The 24,359-nt window shown below is 35.6% G+C and overlaps 1 protein-coding gene across 1 annotated transcript in view; it reads left to right on the plus strand.

Moving 5' to 3' along the window:
• Nucleotides 1-434: 434 nt before the first annotated feature.
• The window catches only part of LOC131952053 (latent-transforming growth factor beta-binding protein 4), a 53,259-nt gene continuing 29,334 nt past the window's right edge, over nt 435-24,359 (plus strand). The window contains exon 1 of the mRNA XM_059314521.1: nt 435-454. The gene's annotated coding sequence lies outside the window, so the exon portion shown is untranslated. The remainder of the gene's footprint in view (nt 455-24,359) is intronic.

A 24,359-nucleotide genomic window follows, 5' to 3' on the forward strand; every position in this document is an offset into this window, starting at 1 on the left:
CCCTTTCGAACTTGACGGACCATGAAACAGGTGAAGTAGAGTCCACCTGTTTCTATTACCTCGAGGTTAATGTGGTCAGCATTATGACCAGCCGTTTTTTACTTATCTTATTAGAGCTGGGTGGACTCAAGGATATTGCACTTACTTGAAACATTTTTCTTTTAATATTTTACCCTAAACTGCTTATGATTTTTTTTAAAAATGTATTTACAATGGCAAATTATTTTTCGTTACATCAAACTCATTATCTTGCTCTTATTGAATAGTTCGGCTAAACAAATACGTGCTAGTTTCTATTGTTTTTGTATGAGGTTTCGCCTCTGCATTTTTATTACTAGCAATAATATTTCCATCACGTATTTTGATTGGCTAACAAAACAATATATACTGTCTACATCAGTGAACATACACTACTTTTTGTTGTTACTGACAGTTTGAAACAACATTTACTCTGGTAAGTTTTGAGTGACGTCTGGCTGATGTTTACTTTACTATGGTAAAGCTCTAGATTTACGTTCTAGATTTTATGTTCTTATCAGAGTTATAAACATGATTTTACTTTTAAATAAGTGAATAAGGTAATGAAAATAAAGAAAAGTAACTATACGTAGCAAACAGAACTACAAATCTTAAAGATACTTATTGAAGAAACTAATTATTTTGAGAATGATAATTTTTTTCAAAATCGTGAAGCGCTGTCATTAGTTGATATTTTTTGTAATTGTAAGTTGGGTCGAATTTGAGTGATCATGTTGCCGACGTTTGATGTGATACTAATCGTTTCATTTACTTGTCTACAGTGGCTTTATTAATAACAGCTTATCAGACTTTTTACAATACATTATTGGTTTAAAAATGTATTTTGAATTTTGATAATCAGTCTTAGCTTAAATATTAAGAAGATAAGTATTTGCAATGTTTAATGTTAATCAGTATGTAAATTTTGTTCAAACAAATTAAAACTTTGTTGTATAATGAGGTAGCTTTGAACAAATAAAAAATTAAATATCGTAGCAGAGCAGTAGATATCTTACGAGTTAAAGATTATGACTGCGTTATTGGGATATATTTCGTTTTTGGATTACCATTCAATCAACTAATCCAACTCGCTAAACATTTCATGAATCATTGTTCGAACGCTCCGCTAGTTTATATCGTTTTAGTCTATCGATTCAAATACACACGTAGTGCGCAGTTGCTATATACAGGACATTTTAAAGATGTTACTGCATCTTCATTGTTTCATGATCACTGACAGAATATTTATTTAAACTAGTTTAACAATTTGTAATAAGTACCAGCAGAATAAAATAACCCCCCAGCCACCAAATATGTTCAAACTCCGCGCCCCACACATCTCTTTCGTTGGCCTAAAGAATTCGTTTCTAGATTTTATTGCAATCCCATTTTACTTATCACTTTAATCTCTTGTAATTAAAACGCACGTATTTAAATAATAATAAAACAGTTTTTGAGGAATGGAATAAGTTATTGTAGTGAATTGTTGATAAAAATTAATAAAGGTATCCAAGGATCAAAAGGTAATTCAAATTCAAACCGTTATAACTTTTATCAACCGAGGCATTTTATGTAATACCAACGCTTCAGAAAAAAAAATCAGCTTCTTACAAATGTGCTTATGTATTTTCAAAATATTTCTTAACAAGAGCAATAATCCATCCATTTATCTATATAAAAAGCAATGTATGTGTGTCTGTGTGTCTCTGTCTTTAATGCATAACTAAACCTTTTATCCGATCGCCTTGAAACATTAGAAAGTTCTTGAGAATACTACTGGGGAGGTTTCTGCGAGAAAAAATTTCAAATTCGCAGGAGTGGCGCCTCGCAGGGCGTGATTTAATTTTTCTCTTATACTGTATACAAAAATAAAAGTAGATTGAGGTTTGACACCTTTCATCCGATCGCGGTCAAACTTTAATTAGTTGATGTGAATACTCCAGGGGAGGTTTCTGCAAAAAAAATCTCTTTTAGTTTCTCAAGCGTGGCGCCTCGGGAGGGTGCGATTATCCTCTATATAAGGTAAAATAAAAATTGAAAGTAGGATGCGGTTCGACACCAGTTATCAGAGTGCCATAAAATTATAATGATTTGATGAGAATACTACCGAGAAGGTTTCTGGGGGTGGGGGAAGAGAATTTAATTTCGCGCGGGCGGCCCCCGGCAAGGTGCAATTTCGCGCCATAGTCTTTCCCATGAGCGATTTAGCGCCAACGTTCGTTTTAACAAGTGAGATAGGCTATGGATAAGATGGGGCGTTATAGTCGATCACTAAGTTGAATTAGGCGCGTTCGCCGGCGCCCAGGCAGGGTGCAATTTGGCACCCCGAGCTATCATGTAAGCGATATGTCCTTTTTAAACATTGCGAAAGACTATGCACAAGATTGGTTTTTAGAGTCGTTCACTAAACATAATCAGGCGAGTCCACCGGGGCTCCAGAAGGGTGCGATTTGGCGCCCCGGGCTTTTTTTGGGCGGTAGTGTTCGATCCAAGCACAGGCATTGTTTAAATTTAAATAACTCAGTTTTAGAAAACAAGATCAACGGTATAAGAATACAGGGTTGGTAAAACATTGATGAAACCCTCCCAATATAATTCGGCAGATTTTCTTTTTTTCTTTTATGCATTGGCACACCATTCATCTGAAAGCCATGAACCTTTGGAAAGTTGTTAATAACACTCACTGGGAGGTTTCTGCGAAAACAAATTCAATGTCGCACGATCGGCGCCCGGGCAGGGTGCGATTTGGCACCTCGTGTTATCCTGTGCGCGCTAAGGCACCTACGTTTGTTTTAAACAGTGCGATAGACTATGAATAAGATGGGGCGTTTATTCATTCACTTAATTGAATAAGGCGCGTTCGCGGGCGCCCGACATGCTGCAATTTGGCACACCGGGCTATCTCGGTCGCGCTATGACGCATAAGTTCGTTTTAAAGATTGTGATATAATATGGATAAGAAGTAGGATTTTAGTCGTAAGAAAGAATATTTCAGCGGCAGGTACATCGGCAAAAAAAGTAAACCTCAATTTATTAAATAGTTCTACCTAACAACAAAAATGTAAAAAATACTGAGTCCTAGAGCAAGATAGCACATGCACATATACATACGAATATTTGTGTGTAGGTTGGTAGGTATGCAGAAAGGCGGGGTGGAAGGTAAGCAGTTTGGCAGGAATAATTGTAGGTAGAAAAGTAGGTAGGCTAGTGAGCCGTTGGCAGGTAGGTATGTAGCACACGCAGGTGGTAGGTAGACAGGCTAACAGGCAGGCAGGTATATGGATTAAAGTAAGGGGTGTTAAAAAGGAAAGAAGGCAAGCAGGTAGAATGGCAGTTTGGTAGATAAAGAGGAAGAAATTTATGCAGGTAGGTGGGTAGGTGTGTAGGTTGGAGGGCTAGTAATAGAGGTAGGTAGGCAAAATCGCAGCAAGGTTAGTAGATAGGCAGAAAGGTAGGTATGTAGGTAGGTGGGCCTAGGTCTGAAGGCGCCTTACTCGGTATAGTGAACAATAATAGTAGCCCATCTCATTCATAGTGTTTCGCAATTTTTAAAACGAACGAAGGTGTTAGAGATGCGTCCGTTGAAGCTCCGGGGAACCATCAGTAACAATACCGCAGGGGCGCTCCTAATTCGATTTAGTTATCGAATGTCGTGTGCCACATTGTCCTTATTGTAGGGGGATCTTTTAAAAGAAAGTAGGCGCTCATTGTAGATCTCGGGGCGCCCGCTGTCACCAACTGCTTGTGCGCCGGCGGGCGCTTATTATTCTATTAAGTGAACAATTATATTAGCCCATCAAACCCGTTGCGTATCCCGGGGAAGCTCTTGGCCGCTCCGGGTCACTCGCCGAGGAATTTTACTACTGAATCTAGTAGTACCTGTCCCCGCAATTGATGAGACAGCCGCTCTTATAATAAAAAAAATCGCATCCTCCAACGATACCCCTCTTTAAGAAACTATTGCTGTTTTTTTTTTCATCTTGAAATCCTTTTTATTAGCTCCCTACAATTTTATGACGCTCGTACGAAATGTGTCAAATCGCATCTGACTCGTAGAGTAAAATCGCTTCCTGCTAGAGACGTACCTAGGGAAGGGCAGGAAAGGCGGCCGCCCCAGGCATGGATCCAAAGGAGCGCCAATAGTAGTAGGAAAATTCAAACAACAACAACCTTTTGCTCACCGTCAAATTTAAGAAAATAGATTTATGCATGACTGATTTAATTGGTGTATATATGAGAGTTAATATAATAATAACGGGTATGCGCTTTTTTGCCAACGTTTGAATATGGTTGGCACAGCATTGATCATTCGTCCCGGGCGCCGGAATAAGTCAGAGGCGTAGAAACCCTTCCTGGCGCCCGGGGACAATCTTTCAATTTACCGCCCCCCCATATATTTTTTAATATTTATAATGCAAAACTGGAGCTATAATGAGCTTTTCAATTATTTTTTCCCAATCCACAAGGCTTATACTCAAATTATTCCCAAAGCTTTAAGGCAATCAGATGAAAGTTGTAGTAATTCATATTGGGCAAACAAAAAAACAAACTTTCATCCTATAAATAAAAATAGCGGTTTCTTAAGTTGTGGCACTTATCTCTGTTGAGTATTTATGTACTCTGTCCTATATTAGACACATTTGTAAATATCTGTCACAATATGGGCATATAGATAATTTAACAAAAAAATTGGCATTGACATCCAACGGCCTACAAGTTCAAATTTGGTCCGTTAGAAATATTTGAAGTCTCTGGATTAAACCTACTTTTCTCTATTATGCGCCTACTGACCACATATCATGTAAATATATATATATATATATATATATATATATATATATATATATATATATATATATATATATATATATATATATATATATATACATATATATATATATATATATATATATATATATATATATATATATATATATATATATATATATATATATATATATATATATATATATATATATATATATATATATATATATATATATATATATATATATATATATATATATATATTCTAGACTCGTGAGGTCTAGAGATTTGGTATTTTGGCAGTTATCTAAGCCCTTGCGTGTTCTAACTCAAAGCCTTATTCTTTCTCTATTGACGCCGTACGTTACATGTGATTAGGTTTTTAAGGCGGCATAAAGCTTTCTGGTATTCACTTTTCAGTACACTAAATTAAAAACTAACGTCTTCAGATGCCTAAAGATGTTTAACCACTAGCTTACCTACTTTCCTACCTATAATTATTCCTGCCAAACTGCTTTTCTTGCACCTCGCATGTCTGCCTACCTACCAACCTACTCTCACACATATATGTTCGTATGTATATATGCATGTGCTATTAGAGTTTATTCCAGGCATCTCTTCGGGGGGCCAAGCCCCCCCCCCCCCCGGAAAAAGTTTGCCGCCCCCCCCCCCCCAAAGAAATGAAATTTATATAATTTATATAGAAAATATATACTTTTAACAATGTCCGCCCCCCCCCCCCCCCGAAGAAAGTCTACCGCCCCTCCCCCCCCCCCCCCCCCCCAGAAAATTTCAAGAGACCCCCCGGTGAAAAAAGTCTGGACGAAACACTGGTGCTATTGTGCTCTAGGACTATGTATTTTTACATTTTTCGTTGTTAGGTAGAATAAGATAACACATTTTTCGTTTTTCGTATTTACGAAGTATAGAGAAAGTCTTATAATCGTACAAAAAAAAATCGAGATTTTGTCACGTCTCGACGTTTTACACCTCCCTGAGTTTAAAAAACATAGTTTTGCAATCTTGTCCGTATGTCTGTGTGAATATGTGTGTGTGTATGTGTGTGTGTGTGTCTGTGTGTATGTGTGTGTGTGTCTGTAAACACAATAACTTAAGGACCATTTCAGCTAGGTTGATGGCATTCCATATATTAGTATTATATTAAAATCATAGATCCAAAACAATTTTAAGCGATTTTTGATAACCAGAAGTGGAACATTTTGAACTTTTAATTCTTCAAAAGCCTATAACTTGAGTACTTTTTCAAATAGATAAATTTCGCATGTAAGTAAAAGATATAATTTTCTGCTATTTGTCAAGTTTTGAGTAATTTCTGTTGACCGGAAGTAGTAATTTTCGTTATTTCCGATTTCTCAAAAACGCATGAGAATTTATAAAGTACTAATAATATTCCGCACTATTATACATAATTTGTTTTGCGTTCATTTGATGTGCTTTTCTTTTTTCAACGAGATTCTATTCTATTTTTTAAAAAAGTTTAAGTAATTAAAAATGGATTAAAAATCATGTCTATTTTTTGTGTTGCCATCCCCTGTTGTTTTATATAAGACTATTCGCGAAAATTTAGGGGAGAGCACTCCCGGTTTATTAAGTTGAGAATCCTTCAGATCAAAAATTTTACTGTCTTGTTCAAATTCGCACTTGGTGCATAAAAAAACGTTCAGTAAGAGGGTTTAACAATTTGCATGTTTTTAAAATACCACATTTTATTTTGTTGACATCTGTATGCACGTTTTCAAGATTAAATACGGCTTAAAAGATTTAATTTTACTTTTAGAAATAAAATGTATTCATCTAAGTAAAGAGGATAAACCTCATATGCATATGATATATTTACGTCTCGAAGTCACGTTTACAGGCACACTTCAAATATAACAATGCGGTTGATATATGTGTACAGACGAAAAGGTCACATAGGGTTGTCCACCCAGATTCATAACTGAGCTCTTCTATGTTAATTGGTGTATTGACACAATACATCAACCACAATTACATGTTTAATAAGGATTTAACATAAGTAACATTACCACATTTTAATGTGGAGAACCACTATATACTTTCCAGATCCATCCGTCTTCGACGATATCGCAACAATATGTAATTAAACAAAACGAGAGTAATTTCCTATAATCTGTCTTAAATTTGTTTATGCTTAAAACTACGGGGATTAACAACTCAGGATTTATGACATGATTTTTAGTAAGTTTTTAAATATTTAAACTTTTTAAAATAGAATAGAATCTCGTAGGAAAAATAAATTGCGCACCACGTAAACAGCAAATAATGTGTGTATCATAGTTCATATTAATATAATTTCGTATGCGTTTTTTGATGAATTGGAAATAGTGTTTCTTCCAGGCTTTTTTCTCCGGTGGGGCATTTGAAATTTCTGGGGGGGTGGACAACATATTCCGAGGGGGGGGGGGGGCGGACACTGGTAAAAGTATATGTTTTTATATAAATTCCGTTTCTTTTGGAGGGGGGGGGGGGGCGGTTGTCCTAGGACCTTTGACCACAGGTGCTTTGAACATAGGGGGTTTGACCATAGGGGGTTTGACCACAGGTGTTTTCTTAGGGTCTTTGATCACAGGTGGTCTATCAACTGGTGTTTGATCACAAGCGCTGTGTCCGGCTTTGATCATAGATGTTTTGTCCACATAGGGTCTTTGACCTCAGGTGTTTTGTTTCCAGTTGAAACTTGGAATCAAATGCACACGATTGGCGATGGTGTAGCACGAATAAATAACATTTGTGAAGGATGGCATTACAGTCTTCAGTCTCTACTCCAATGTAGTCACCCAACAATGTGGTGTTTCCTTGAAGGTCTACAGATGGACTGCACACGGCAAAAGACAACTTTCTTGCAAGTTGTCGCAGGGGCAATCTACCCAGCTGAGAAGCGATACAAGATGCTGCACGAAAAAGTACAACGTGCTGTCCAGACATATGGTCAAACACATGAGCTGACATATTTGCGTGCTATAGCACATCTGTCATTTAGTTAACCATTTTATGTATTACATCTTTGACTATATTGTTGGCAAGTTTTGTATCATTTTTACTTTCTCGTATATACGAAGTATAGAGAAAGTATTGTAATCGTGCACAAAAATCACTTGAAATTTTAACAATTTTCACCGTATTACACCTCAGTCCCTCATCACATCCGAAGTATAGAGGACTTATTTTAATCGGGCAAAAATTATCAATCCAGATTTATCAAAATTAAGAGATTTTATGCGTAATCCAGTCTGAAAAACTGGGCTTTGCAATTCTGTCCGTATGTCTGTGTGTCTGTCTGTGTGTGTGTGTGTGTGTGTGTGTGTAAACACGATAACTTGAGTACCGTTACAGCTAGGTTAATGAAATTTCATATATAAGTATTTTATCAAAATCGTAGATCCGTATCAACTTTTGAGCGATTTCGGATAACCGGAAGTGGTACTTTTTCTACTTTGAATTTTTTTTAAAAGCCTATAACTTGAGTACTATTTCAGATAGATAAATGAAATTTCACATGTAAGTATAAGATCTAATTCTCTACCTTCTGTTAAATTTTGAGTAATTTCCGTTGACCGGAAGTAGTAATTTACGCTACTTCCGATTTCTCAAAAAACTAATGTAAATTTTTAAAGTACTAATAATATTGCGCACTATTATGCACTTTTTTTTATTTGGCGTTCACTTGGTGTGCAATTCTTTTGTCTACGAGATTTTATTCTATTTTTACAAGCTTTTATTTAACTCACTTCCTCTGTCGTCGTTCGTCAATCTAGATCGAAACGCAGGAGTGAAAATTCGGAAACTTCTACTTGACCGATACGATTCACATTTGGCACGTGGGTCAAGACATGAAGACAATGCAATCTGAAACTAAATTTGACTTAATTGGATGCCTAATTAATTTTTTATGAATTAATTAAAATTTGGACCGAATTAGTAGGCATGTCTATCCAACCACACCACACGCGTCATCACGTTCAATAGCTGCGCCATCAGGTTTAATAGCTGCGCCATCACGTTCAATAGACGCGCAATGGTTTTTAGTCACGTAACACTATTGTAAATAAAACATGTAAAGTACTGAAAAAAAAAATTCATAAAAAACGTTTTAATAACAAGCTTTTATGTAATGATGCACTAAAAAGTAGAAAATAAATTATACACTACTATTTAAATTACTATAAAGAAAAGCGTGGGTCTCTTTTCAAATATTAGTAAAGGTATTCAATAGGTACTAAAGTACTAAAGTGACCCACGCTTTTCTTTATAGTAATTTAAATAGTAGTGTATAATTTATTTTCTACTTTTTAGTGCATCATTACATAAAAGCTTGTTATTAAAACGTTTTTTATGAATTTTTTTTAAAAACTTTAAGTATTTAAAATGGATTAAAAATCATGACTATAGCCCGAGTTCCCATCCCCTGTTTTTTTATATAAGAACATTCGAGAAAGTTTAGGGGAGATCACTCCCGGTTTATTTATCCTTTATACATGCTATGTATTTTCAAGTACATCTACATTATTTATTTGTGAAAATTGTTATATGTCGCATTATTTGTGTTTCATTTATATTTAAAATAAATCTATGAGGCCTTGCACCAGCCTTTATGTGGAGACTAAAATATAGTTCTTGGCTTTTTTACTTTATCGTATATACGAAGTATAGAGAAAGTCTTGTAATCGTGCAAAAAAAAATTCGAGATTTTAACAAATCTCGACGTTTTACATCTCACTGATACGGAAGCACATAATTTTGCAATCTTGTCCGTATGTCTGTGTGTCTGTGTGTCTGTGTGTGTGTGTGTGTGTAAACACGATAACTTGAGTACCGTTACAGCTAGGTTGATGAAATTTCATATAGAAGTATTTTATCAAAATCGTAGATCCGTATCAACTTTTGAGCGATTTCCGATAACTTGAAGTGGTACTTTTTCTACTTTGAATTTTTCAAAAGCCTATAACTTAAGTACTATTTCAGATAGATAAATGAAATTTCACATGTAAGTTAAACATCTATTTGTCTACCTTCTGTTTAATTTTGAGTAATTTCCGTTGACCGGAAGTAGTAATTTACGCTACTTCCGATTTCTCAAAAAATTAATGTAAAGTTTTAAAGTACTAATAATATTGCGCACTATTATGCACTTTTTTATTTGGCGTTCACTTGGTGTGCAATTCTTTTGTCTGCGAGATTTTATTCTATTTTTAAAACTTTAAGCATTTAAAATGGATTAAACATCATGTCTATAGCCCGAGTTCCCATCCAATGTTGTTTTATATAAGAATATTCGAGAAAGTTTAGGGGAGATCACTCCCGGTTTATTTAAATACATGTTAATTTCTATTAACGTACTCTCAGGAAACATGTATAAAATCGTGTTAATTGTATCACACCTATGATCAAAGCCGGACACAGCGCTTGTGATCAAACACCTGTTGATAGACCACCTGTGATCAAAGACCCTCTGCTGAGAAAACACATGTGGTCAAACCCCCTATGGTCAAACCCCCTATGATCAAACCCCCTATGGTCAAAGCACCGCTATGGTCAAAGGCCCGCTGTGGTCAAACCCCCTATGGTCAAAGCCCCTATGGTCAAAGCTCCGCTGTGGTCAAACCCCCAATGGTCAAACCCCCTATGGTCAAAGCACCTGTGGTCAAAGGTCCGCGCACCGGGGCGGTAGACTTTCTGCCCCCCTCCTTCCCCCCCTCCCCCCACCCCGGAAAGATGCCTGTAAGAAACTCTGACTTAAAATAGCGTATAGTACTACCTACGGTCACAGGACATTAAAATAAAATTCAGAATGAATGAAATATTTTACTTAAATATAAACATTCATCTATCTATCAGCAACAGTAATTAAATTTAATATTTCCTTTTGAACAACAGAAAGTAGAATAAAATCCTCTTTTGGTTACCGTATATCACTGAAAGATTGATATAGAACTACAAACTTATGTAATACTTACATATGAAACTTCTTCAACCTCGCTGTAACTCTACTCAAGTAATCGTGTTCACAGACAGACACACACATACACACAAATATACATACACATATGGACAGAATAGCAAAACTAAGTTTTTCCGACTTAGGGAGTTGAAAATGTCGAAATTTTTAAAAGTATCGATTTCGCTTTTTTTGCACGATTACAATATTTTCTCTATACCTCGTATATGAGAAAGTAAAATGTTAAAGTGGTTACTAAATAATTTAATAATATTCACGTTCATTAAAAATCATGAATTAACAGAATTTAGTACTACATTTCACTTCAATAGCAAGCTAAACCGTCGTAAACTATTTTTACATATGAAAGCCGACAATGGATGCTCAGAAAAGGCAGCTAATAATTTATCTCTACAACGGACTAATTGCATTTCTAAAATACTAAGCTAGTAACCGGACGTTAGGTGGCTGGGCCCCAGAAAAAACCAACTTCTCAATTAAAATGTTTTATTGATTTATTTGTGTATATATAAGTTAAGGTACTTAAAGAAAAATATTTGCCATCATCAAGGATTCTTTTGAAAATATGGCGCCATCTTGAAAAAAACTACCTTTTGTGGAGTTCTAAAATGTAATCAAGTAATATATCTATCGGCAATATAATCATTTATCCTTTTTGTGTGTAAATTATGATCGATATCTATTTACATAGAGAGATGGACAGAGTCACTAATAGACTCTAGTAATATTTTTTTAAATTTTCAAAATTTTATTTGGCGATATTCCATTGAAAATAATGTAAAATTTAATGGAATTTCATCATAAAAATAGTTTTATGGCGATCAGATAAAAATGCATAAAAGATCGACAGACACACACACACATATACATTGCTTTTTACACATTCAGACTAACGTGGCCGTCTACGCGCGTTTTCGCGGGGATAGAACTAAGTATGATGTAATATTTAAAAAGTGTTTCTTCATTGCGTTACCAATCATATATTCGTACTGCACTTGGCTCCTTAAAACTATTATAGGCGCCATGATTCTCACACGATAACTAAGGGCGCCATATAGCACGCTGAGGCGTCGGCAAACGCGCCTGCTTCAATTTTGTGAATGATTATACTAATTATAGTAAAGTCAAAAACATGTCCATCTCTCTATGTAAATAAATATCGATCATAATGTACATTAATTATCACATGGATTTAAAACCATTGATGTGACATTTCTAAAATGACTCCTTACTCTCATTTAACCTGGCATCATAATGAACAATTCAATAAGCAAAAGCTAACTCAAATTAAAAATAAAAACATTGAAGTTACCATGTCATTTTTTTACAATTAGCTTCAAAAGAAAAGGTACCTTCGAATACGAAGTGTCAACAGATTAAAGTTGAGAAATAGCTTAAAGTATCTCTCGACGCGGACACCTGTCCTGCTGGCTTAATTATGTTGTTATGGTTGGACAAATGTTTTAAAATCTTATACTACCATGTAAGCTCAATACGTTAGGTCACGCGAAAAAAAAGAAAAATATATTATTTTTCCAATCGCTATGAATATTTTACAAAGCACGTAACTCAGAATTCAGTCAGAGGCGTATCCAGGTTTTCGTTGTAGGGGGAGCGAAAAGATAAAAAAAAGGCGCCGAATTTTTAACACGTTCTATATACGTGTATTTTATATATATATATATATATATATATATATATATATATATATATATATATATATATATATATATATATATATATATAAAATTACTAGCTGTATGTCATTACTTCGCTATGATGTAAGATAAATTGAAAGTAGCACTCTGAAGAATTAAGAAAAAACACACAGTGTAGGCCGACAAAACAAAAATTGTATCAATCTAAAAAAAAAAATGTAAAAAAAATTTACACACACCACAACCAAAAACAATGAACGTAACACAATCGGTTTTGTAATTCTTGTAAAAAAAAATTCTTAAATAATAATTCCTGGGAAATTATTTAAGACAAGTGAAATAGGGGAAATAATCAATGTCTTAATATCAATATGTATATATCTACACATTTAATTATAAATGTTAAAACAGATAAATAATTACTTTAGAATATAATGAAATTGTTTAACACTATTCGTGTTTACAAAATGTTTTTGTCTATAATCAGAATTAAATATATCGTCATCATAAATGCTTAAGTATTACAGCATAATGAAAGTTTTTGAAATCAGAGTTGGTATAAAACCACGCTTTTCGATTTAATATAAAGCAGGTAGAATAACAGCCTACATTTAACTAAATACCGGTCTTTTAGTTCAGATCATATGTTTTTAATTAACTACTGCTTCTTTGTGTTCTTTAAAGATCATTTTTTAACATAGTGATAGGTATGGGTTAGATCACTGTATTGATCACACACCCTTTTACTGGTAATTGCAAAAACAATATTCACATATTTTTACGTTTTAAAAGCTAATTTTCTTGCTGCATGGTACTTTGGTACATCATTACGCGTTTTCCCAAAAGCACTTTACAGATCAGTTCGGGGTGGGTTGGGGGTGGGGAGGGAGGGGGTGGGTTCAACTTCATTCACCACTGTCCGGTCACTTTAGGTCAATTATCCAAACCAGTGTATACCTAGGTGTGACATTAATGTTGCTCTACACAATTGTGGTGGTGAGGTGGGGGGGGGGGGGGAGATAACCAACTCAGAGTGAACATAGTATCCGTTTTTAGATGACTGTTCTAAACATACATATAAATTACACATGTATACTGATTCAGAAATAGATTTAAATAAGTAGCAGTGGTATTATGACAATAGTTTTTACAGAGGGGTCCATGGGGGAGGGGGGTTGTAACTGTTTCATATAATTTATAATCGTAATCACTATCGCCCAAACTGTCATAATACTACTACTTCATCGTGATGACGTTGTTAACCTTGTCAACATTTCCCCAACGTTACGCAGTTCGCCCATAAGTAAATTTAAATAGAGGTGCCACATCAGTTGTATTTGTTTCTGTATTGTAATAAAAAAATAATAACACGATTCAAACTGTATATATAAAGTAATTATGTGTGAAGTTTTATGTATAACATTTTCTAATTCAAATATTCGTAAGCAAATACATTATACAGTTGCCTTAAACTTAACACCCCTCTTGCCAAGTGGTACTAACCGTAGAGGTTTTTTAAACATTGCAATGCATCGAAATGGTTACTTTTAGAATGGAAAACTGATGCAGCTGTTAATACGTGTTGTAAACGTAGACACTACTAGACTAGTACAATAATGCTTAATTGCCTCATGAAAAGAAATCTTGTGATTTACATGTGCCGACCAAAACTTTTTTTTTAACAAATATCATTGTTTAAACTTTGAGTTTAAAAAGTTTCCAAAAAGGCGCCACTTTGCTGAAAATGGCCAGAGGGGGAGCGGCCGCTCCCCCTGCTCCCCCCCCCCCCCCCCCCCCCTGCGTACGCTACTGAATTCAGTACATTATAAAAATCACTCAATATCACAGCGATGTTTACTTTAAAGTTAAAAGAGATTATTGCACTTGCCCCATAGACCATCAGGTTTGAAAGGGAAACTTTACTTTTTACTTTAAAAAAGGTTAATATAATGTTTTTGTAACAGTCAAATGTAGGATGAATGTATGTTTCGAATGAAGGTGTAAAAAAGCGATATAAATCTTAAATATATTGTGGGCAGGCGCATGCGCAAAAGAGGGGAAGTGAGGTGGAGAATAAAAAAGATGACGAAACTGGAAGTCGTGGTTTTAGTAGTGTAGCTACTGTATATCTGATATCAATAAAAAAAAGTGTAAAATCAACAATAATGTGGTTTGTATTTGCCTTTAGTTTGTGCCATGAACCCAGTCATACAAAAAGGCCGTGACAGTTTTGAATGGCTTGACGGAAGCCTTGAACACTTTGAGCGCCAACTGTAAAACAGAAAACACAATCGTTTTATAACGCGATGCCAGACGGGACTAAAAAGGCTGGGTTTGATTATTGATTCACTTTTTCTTTACAACACTAAAAAAACATAATCAAGATGTTTATTCTCTTTGAGTAAGAACTCACATTTGTCTTCATATGTTTATTATAGGGTGAAAATGCCCGGCGTATTTTCAGGAGAACATTCGAATCTTCTAAATGTTAATAGGTTACGCCGCAAGTTGATCCACACCCTGTGTATTATTTTACTAAGGCTAAATCAGATAACATTTATACGTATCAATAGACAAGAAAGCGTTATTGCCTAGTGTCACTGCCAGCAACAGCGCCCATTTAAAGTTAGCGATCAATCACGCGGCTTTCAGTATACCAATAAAGATTTGCTAATTTCCCTTAAACTTTGTTCCACTTTGTTCCATATAATAACACTTGCCGTCCCGGTCAGTTCCTGGATTGGCCTCTGTGAGCAGAAAAAATATATGTAAAGGACCGGGACTTGTGTCTATTAAGATATATGATATATACCCGGCATTTCCCATGTTTAGGAACTTATTTTTTTCCAATTAAATGTTAATATGAAAATATGGGCGTTTTTAGAAAATAATATAAAACCATAAACCTAATTCTAACTCTAAAGTAACACTAACCACAACCAACAACAATCAAAAACAAGCAAATGTAACAAAAGTGCGAACAAAAACGCAAACACAAACGCAAACATAAATATAAACACAAACGCAAACATAAACACATAACATAACGCTTATAGAAAAATAAACTTAAAAATTGAGGACATTTTAGAACAATGGCTTCTTAGCTATTATTGGTCGAAAAAAACAAGCAAACAGTACATTCAATGTATAAAGAAACAGTCTTTGTTTACTTTATTACAAACAATTGTTTATAGAAGAAAATTTGGCATCTGGACATATATAATGACCCTAACGGGTTTTTCCGACGGGAATAATGTTCTTTTGTTACTCTCCGGTGTTGGTCTACGACTTCACAAAATATTAAGAAGGATCGTTTGGCAAAAGTTTATATGTAACATAGCTCAGATAAGGCGCCGGTCAGTGGAGGTCAGTTTTGACCCTCTGTTTGTCGACTTTGCTGCCAATCGGCACCGGCCTCCGTGGTCTAATGTTTCAAATCAGGAGCCTGTGGAGCACCCGACCTCTTTGCTTTATATATATGTTACGGTCAAAGCCCGAAGTGCGACCAAAGCGCGGATTGGCCGGACAATGCAAGCATTGGCTGGCTCTCTTGGCCAAAGTCAGAAGAACTTAGCACTAAGATCGTATTTCGTACATTGGCCGGCCAATGCGCGCACTGGCCGGGGGGTTTGACCGTAACATATATACTAGACATTGGTACATGTTACACGAGCGATTCTGGTGATTTTTAGCTCTATTCTCTTTACAAAAGGCTACCCGGTTTTTCTTTTAGATATTTATCTCCGAGGATTGGCTTTAAAACTGTCGGGAGGAGTGTTTGGGGGTTGTGTGTGCGTGGAGGTGGAGGGTAGGGGGGGGGGGGTAGCGGATACTGGTTTTTCTATATTTTTGTATAAATTACATTTTTTAAATTTCGTTCGGGGGTGAAAGGGGATGAAACGGTAGAGATGCATAAAGAAAATGTATATACCTACGGAAAGTGAGTAATGAAATGAATTGTAATTTAGATTTTTAAAAAGTCATTATTAGGAAAAGAAATATTTTTTCAGCAAGAGCATTGAAATGAAACATTGTTAAGATTGTAAACAGTATTAGTCATAATAAATGCACTAGCTTATTAAGAGACTTAAAATTAAGTGACTTAAAAGATTTCGTTAAAAATCCGGCTGTTCATTGGTAGTTAAGTTGTTTTTGTCTTTTGAACACACCTATTTCGGTTGAGCATGGGTCTGACCAAACTATCCTTTTATATGCTAAAATGCCATAATCGTATGAACTCTACTTCACCTGCCTGGTGTACCGCCAATCCCGATAGGCAGCTTTATCATTAACATATAAAAATTAAAAAAAAAATTTAAATTAATATTGTCATGGCGTGTCTCGAACAAGTATCACCCGCATGGTATCAATTACACTATCAACTCAGCTATTTAGGGACCTTATGTTTCATGAAGAATAAAAGACGTAGTTAAGAAACTTAACATACGCGAATAGGCCAATTCTTTAAAATTAAATATGATCTCAAATTAGCAAATTCAAGATCTAAACAAAGATTTCAATAAAATAATTAGGGCCTGAAATAGTTTAGTATAGACATTTATTATCGGAATAGATTATAAATATAGATATAGATAGGGTCAGAGCCGGCGCTACCTATTAGGCGAACCAGACGGTAACCTAGGGCGCTATTCATAGAAAAGGGGTGCAAAAACATGTAATCGCCGTTATTAAAAAAATACATATTATTTAACAATTTTGATTACATTATATAAACTATAGACAGGGAAATATACAAAGATGTAGCGATCTACTAATTTTATGCTCACTCCACAAATTAGGCCTATATAATTAGTTATTCACGATTTATTTTATAAATCACTTTGTCTTTTACAAGCTTTTATTTAACTCACTTCCTCTGTCGACAGTCTGTCGACAGTCTGTCGTCAGTCTAGATCGAAACGCTGGAGTGAAAATTCGGTCACTTCTACTTGACCGATACGATTCACATTTGACTCGTGGGTCAAGACATGAAGACAATGCAATCTGAAATTAAATTTGACTTAATTGGATGCCTAATTAATTTTTTATGAATTAATTAAAATTTGGACCGAATTAGTAGGCATGTCTGGTAATCTATCGTTTTAGCGTAATCAATGCGGCTGCAGTAGTAATGTGCGGGAGAGGTAACTGATGAATATATTTGTTTAAATAAGTATAGTTAAGTCAAATTTTACAATATATAACAGATAAGTGATTTAAAATAACAATCAGTAAACAAAACAATTTAAAATATCATGAAACTAACTTTAAACAAGGTGTTTGAGATAAAAATTAGCAGTTAAAAACAGCGGCCATCTTTCCAAATAAAATTTAGAGTAGTTTCCCTTGATACACATGTCTATTCGTATGTATATTGTGTTGATTTTGTAGTTTAATATACATAGCTGTCTTGTTTAATAAAAGAAGGACAGAGGGACGTCTTCTTATCTTTAATTTCAATTGAAATTAAGGCTATGCATGTATGTACACCCAAGATCTCAAAGACTTTTGGGAGGTCCAACATTTATTAAACCCTTTTGTACTGATTATCTTGTCAATTATTAGGTCGTCCATATTCCTCATAAATGACGTTGGACTCAAAATATGGGACGGGGTGAAATATATTTTTTTTAAATGATGAAGAATATATTCGTTTTCGTTAGAAATTGTGATTACGGGTTGGGGTATAGTACAACTGCATTATGATATTAAATAATCATCTTGCTTTTAGTGACGATAGGGGGAAAGGGAATTCATCGGGAAAAGTATGACGTCATTTATGGGTGATCCATTTAAGCCTAGTTGTTTATTTTGTCTGTAGACATTAGTCTTAGGCCTACACCTTTTCTGATTTAACCCTTTGAGCCCTGGCCTCCCTGGCCTGATTTCTCCCATTTCCTGAGCTCCCAGAGCCAGACCAATTTTCACTTATCTGCTTCTAACTTCGCCTATAACTTTTGAACTGTTTGAGATAATCAAGCAACGTTTCGGCAAGTCTTTGTCTTCACGTGCATCAGAACGTACTTGAACAGTTTCATTGTCACTGTCAATTTCAATGTCACTGTGTTCAGTCTCAAATTCAACGTCACTATCATTACAATATAGACCAGGAATATTATCTTCTTCATCAGAATAAATAAGTAGTTGTATTGCCTGAGATATAGTCATTCTACTTCTTTTGTTGATATTTCGGTCTTTTGCTTCATCTTTTGCACTAAATTTAGGTGCTGAAGTCGATGGCTGTGGCTCAGCTTTTCGTTTCGGCGGCATTGTTACGAAATGTAAACACTTTCACTTTCACTTTTCCTAAAATCTACTTTTAGAATCATAATCCCGCAATAAAAAGACAAATGCGCAGTTTTAGTCAGTCTTCCGCTATATATTTAATTAGATGGTAAACCGGCCGCTAGGAATATGACGCTAGATCATCGGGCCGGAAAACCGGCTTTTCGGACATATATGCCTAATGTTGAAGCCGGTTTACCGGCCTGGCGGGCTCAAAGGGTTAAGATTATTGTGTTTATAAAAATAGGTTTAAATTTTAATTAGTTACATTTGAATACCTCATGTTTTTTTTCTTTCTTTGCCTTCTGCTTTCATTAGTTTTTTATTTGTTCAGTAGTCGATGTTTACCCCTCCCCACCATACTTTATTAAAAAAAAAAAAAAAAAAACACCCACTGTATGGTGATATCTCCCTCTAGAAAAAACTAGATCAACCTATAGTTCGTAGGAAAATAAGAATATATCACTTATTCGTCTGTTAAAAAAAAGAAATACGTCATTTTTTCTCAACCCCGCCGATTCATCCCCCACTAAGCACAACATCACATAGTTCGCGGCGCGCGTGACGTCATTTGTCATTAGGCTAATGTTAAAGAAAGAGATACCACGTAATTAAAAAAAATCAAAACACGCACTATGGTGTTGAGACTTAAGCGACGTTTAGCCTGACGAATAGATCTAAATGACTTTAGTTCGGTACATTATATTGGTGTTTAATTTATTACAGTGGCATGATGTTCTCCCTCTACTATACAAATTCGCGTGCTTTTAATTTCTGCAACATGCTGCCCTGAGACGTTCGGCTGTAAAATGCCCGTGACACAACGGCTTCCGTAAATGCATTTAGTCTCCCGGTCCCACCTATAAACTTCGTCTGCCCATTAAGCTCCACGCCAAACTTGTGATTAATATGTGGACATAAGCGGCGCTAGTGGTGGTGACAACAGGGACACCCCCCAAGCTCAGCTCTTAAAGGTGCTCCGCACTTCATAAAAGACAAAATTGATGTTCAGATATCGACGGACTCGGGCGTTTTGCCGACGGATGTATTCCTAATGCACCGTCTTAGATGCTGTCCACTGCTATTAAACACAAGTCTATTCTGAGCTCTGGCTTTACATTAGCTGCTGTCGCAATAAGAGTTGATCTTTTGTTATGCCCCATGTCGCGAAACTTGCTGTTTTGTCCAATTTTACCTGCAAGCCAATAATTGTCTTGGACTCTTGTCGAATATCGTTGCCAGGAGCAACTTGGTTTGAGCCTTATTGTCAGAAGTTATTTCATTTGGAGTCAATATAGTGCGGCCTATTTTCGTCGGTAGGCATTTAGTGGCAGGCCCTTTTTTGGCGGGGATGATGTGCTGAGGTTGTTTAACACCTCTAAGGACAACAGGCTTGCAATAGTTATGATCATTCGTTGTGAGCAAAGGTATGCATGAAAACGAACGCTATATGTTCCTCATTTTCATTTAGCACAGCTTTATAAAAGCCTTCTATAATTGACGTCACGCACCCCCCCCCCCCCTTATCACCTCTTCATTATAGGTCATATATTGCGGTCCTGCGTAAGTTGACGTCACATTAGCATAGCATATGTGACATTTTGGGTATTTGGTATTCAAAATGTATATTGGAGGTTAGGACTTGACATCTACCACAAATAACATCACGCACTTAAGGGGTGGAGTAACTGGTTTTGAGACGACGTTTTACGTTTTACGTGGGAAGTGGGAGGGGTAAGAAACGTGAAACGTTATGTATTTCGTTTAATACAAAAATGCTGAAAACATTATTTTTATTTTTCTTTAGAATTATGGCTTGACTTTTTAACAGGCAGGGCAAAAAGGTAATTTTCGACATTACGACTATTTCGGTGAAGAGAGGTCAAAAAACGTGACGTCATTTATGATTAAATCACTAATTAAAGAAAAAAAAACATGAAAATATGAAATAAAAAAGCAAACAAACGATAACAATTAACTCAAACTAATAAACTAATAGTTAATTAAACATTAGATTAATTTAGATCTAGTATTAGTAGCTCTACAAAAATCGGAACTTCATTGATTCCTTAATTTTGCATCTCATAATAATAATTCCAGAACTGATGATGTTTATTGTCAGTCAATTAAATTATTTAAAGAACAGAAATTTAAAAAAAAAAGCATACTCTGTATTTAAAAACAAGACAATCGCATTCACTAGCAAACAGCAATACATTTTCATACAAATAGAAATTAAGGGGAAATGACTCAAAATAATACTTTCTTAAGATGGCCGCTGTTTTTTATAGCAAATTTAGTATCTGGAACATCGTTGTCAAACGTTAATTTCATGATATTTTTATTGATTTAACCTTAAATTATGGTTTAATATTCAATTATCTTTAGTATTTTAATACAATATGCAAAAATATATTCATATTTAAGCCATATTCATTAGTTACCTTATCCCTACATTACTAGCACCGGCTGAATTGATTACGCTAAAACGATAGATTACCGGCATGTCTATTTCCAACCACACCACACGCGTCATCACGTTCAATAGCTGTGCCATCACGTTGAATGGCTGCGCCATCACGTTCAGTAGGCGCGCAATGGTTTTTAGTCATGTAACTTAATTGTAAATAAAACATGTAAAGTACTGAAAAAAAAATTCATAAAAAACGTTTTAATAACAAGCTTTTATGTAATAATGCACTAAAAAGTAGAAAATAAATTATAGACTACTATTTAAATAACTAGAAAGAAAAGCGTGGGTGTCTTCCTTAACATTAGTAAAGGTAACCTTCCGAAGAGCCTGGTACGTCGGACTCCCAAGTCCCCTACATAATAGCGTGGGGGAGGAGAGGTGCAAGACTGCCGGGAACCAAGAAGGGTTTGCTCTCGACCCTAACCAGATATCTTGACTTTAAGCTGCGGCCTTCACGTGGCTTCGGAAGAGTGCCACTAGTCGGACCAAGCTCATGACCCCCCCCCCCCCCTAATGGGTGCGGAATGGCTAGTGGTAGCCAACAGCAGCTAGAGGTTTTTGATCTGGCCGAGTAGAACTGCTGTATGCGCTAGGTTCAAAGAATGGCCGAACGCCCCCCACGATCAAGCTTGGTACCAGGCGGTAGGACGATGTCCCGCGTCTGGTGGGTGGGGAAGGAAAGCCCGGTAAGAGCCGACGGAAGTAGCGACCGATGTGTGGGAAACTCTTGTGGTCGGAGTTTGCTACACTGAGGCCTGCCTGGCTAATGGAAGTCTACCTTCTGAGCCGCTTTCCGTATAAGGAAGGAAGTAAAGGTATCCAACAGATACTAAAGTGACCCACGCTTTTCTTTCTAGTTATTTAAATAGTAGTCTATAATTTATTTTCTACTTTTTAGTGCATTATTACATAAAAGCTTGTTATTAAAACGTTTTTTTATGAATTTTTTTTATTTTGGTGTCACACTATTGATTTAGAAAACAAATAAGTCCGTAAGACAAGTAGAAGTCTAATTTATTTACTTCGACTGTGTGTAATTTAGTAATGAGCTTTATATTATTATCAACCACTTTTGGCTCCCCTTTTAGGTCAGCGCCCGGGGCGCTGCACCACCCGCACTCCGCTATCTACGACTGTATAATTAGATAACTATTTAATATTGATGTTTACATTTTAGATGGCAATCTTATTGTTATGTTGATGTGGTGATCGCTTTAGCGCATGAAGCGGCGGTTTTAAAAAAACAAACGTGCAATTTTGATTTTTAATACGGTTTGTAAGTCTTTCTCTTTAACTATTAATTAGAAATCTCGCTTACCAGGGAGAGATTTAGATTTTCAAACTTAATAAATTTCTGGCACCACAAGATCCTAAATAGAATTTCAAATCAGAATTCTACTACATTTTCTTGGACACGGCTATACAGTCTATTGAAGAGAGATTGCTACATAATATTCTATTTGACTTCCTTTACAATAAATCCAAAATCAACAAAAAGACAGTGGATATACTTACTGAAAGCAAACATTTAGAAATGTCGTAGACTTATAGCGCTAATAGAGATATTGATGCTGATGATGTTTATATTGAGCTTTAGCTAACTGTTCGAAGGCTTCCAAGGGAGCAGGACAACCCCCTCCCCAATCAGTCAATTACCCCTCCCCCTACATCTACCCTTGACATTACCTATCCCCTCCAAAGCAATTACCCCTGTCATTTACACCCCGCCCAGTTAGGGATAGGGTGAAGGTTAGGTTAGGGGTAAGGTTTGGGCTAGAGTTAGATATAGGTTTAGAGGGTGTTAGGATTGATGTTGGAGTTAGGGTTAATATAGGTTTGTGGTTGTGGCTTGTGGTTCGGGTTTGGGTCTGAGTTCTTCGGGATGAGCTGCGGGTAAGTGACAGGGAATAATTTGCTCCAGGGTAATGTCGGGAAGAAATGCCCCCGGGGGAGGGGGTAATGTCCTAGAACCAGCTCCCAAAGCCTGATTTACCATCAGATATGCTTCTCAATATAGTACAACCAAAATTGGAAGATTGTGTACCAAATGTTATTGTTTCCTTGAGAATAGTATTAACACTTCCAGTTTCGCAAAGTAAACGCGTGGACTGGGCAACAATTTCAATTGAATGACATAACGCTTCGACACAGGAATTGAAGGAATTAGAGGAAACTTATGCGAGGAATAAGGAACGAAACTGAAGGAATTAGAGGAAACTTATGCGAGGAATAAGGAACGAAACAATTAATTTTGATTTTGCAATGTTCTTGTAACGATTATGCAATTAATATATCTATAAATATCTATAAATACTACTTAACACCCCAAAGTCAACAGTTAACAAAGTCAACAATTGTTTCACCATAAATAACCATTTAACATAAATATTTGCATATGTGTTTCTCGCTAGTGTACAATAAATGTGACGCTTGTGTAACAATCTACAGAAATATAGGTCAAGGTCATAATTAAATATCTATAAATACTACTTAACACCCCAAAGTCAACAGTTAACAAAGTCAACAATTGTTTCACCATAAATAACCATTTAACATAAACATTTGCATCAGTGTTTCTCAGTAGTCCAATAAATGTGACGTTTGTGTAACAATCTACATGAGGCCTTTCGTTGCTATTGCATCAGTGTTTCTCAGTAGTCCAATAAATGTGACGTTTGTGTAACAATCTACATGAGGCCTTTCGTTGCTAGCGTCCCACTTATGGGACGCTTGTTGTACACTTGATATAACGAAGTAGTTTAAAAAATTGTTACTCTTAAACTTTAATCAGATAGAAATATGGTTCTGCTACAAGTTACAAATGTTTTTTTTGCACTTAAAATGTTAATATTTTAGAAGATATGCATTTTCCTGTGCGCATGTTTTCTTTTTTCCGCCATTTTCCTGCAAAGCCGGCGCTATAACATTTTTCTAAATTAATTTTTTTCACTAACACAAACAAATTTAATAGTCTAACCATTTTCAAATACTTAAACTTTTAGGAATAGAATAGATTATCGTAGAAAAAAAATAATTATTTTATTATTTAAACAGATACATTAATGCTGAATTCAGTTTTTGATGCACTAAAACGAAGTCAATAAATTATACACTATTATTTAAATTAAGGGGTCAAAAATGAGGTGTGGTCGAGTCGGTA

Source organism: Physella acuta, unplaced genomic scaffold (assembly GCF_028476545.2).
Source record: "Physella acuta isolate Inbredline_101_S28 unplaced genomic scaffold, ASM2847654v3 ptg000848l, whole genome shotgun sequence".
Classification (NCBI taxonomy): Eukaryota; Metazoa; Mollusca; class Gastropoda; family Physidae; genus Physella; species Physella acuta.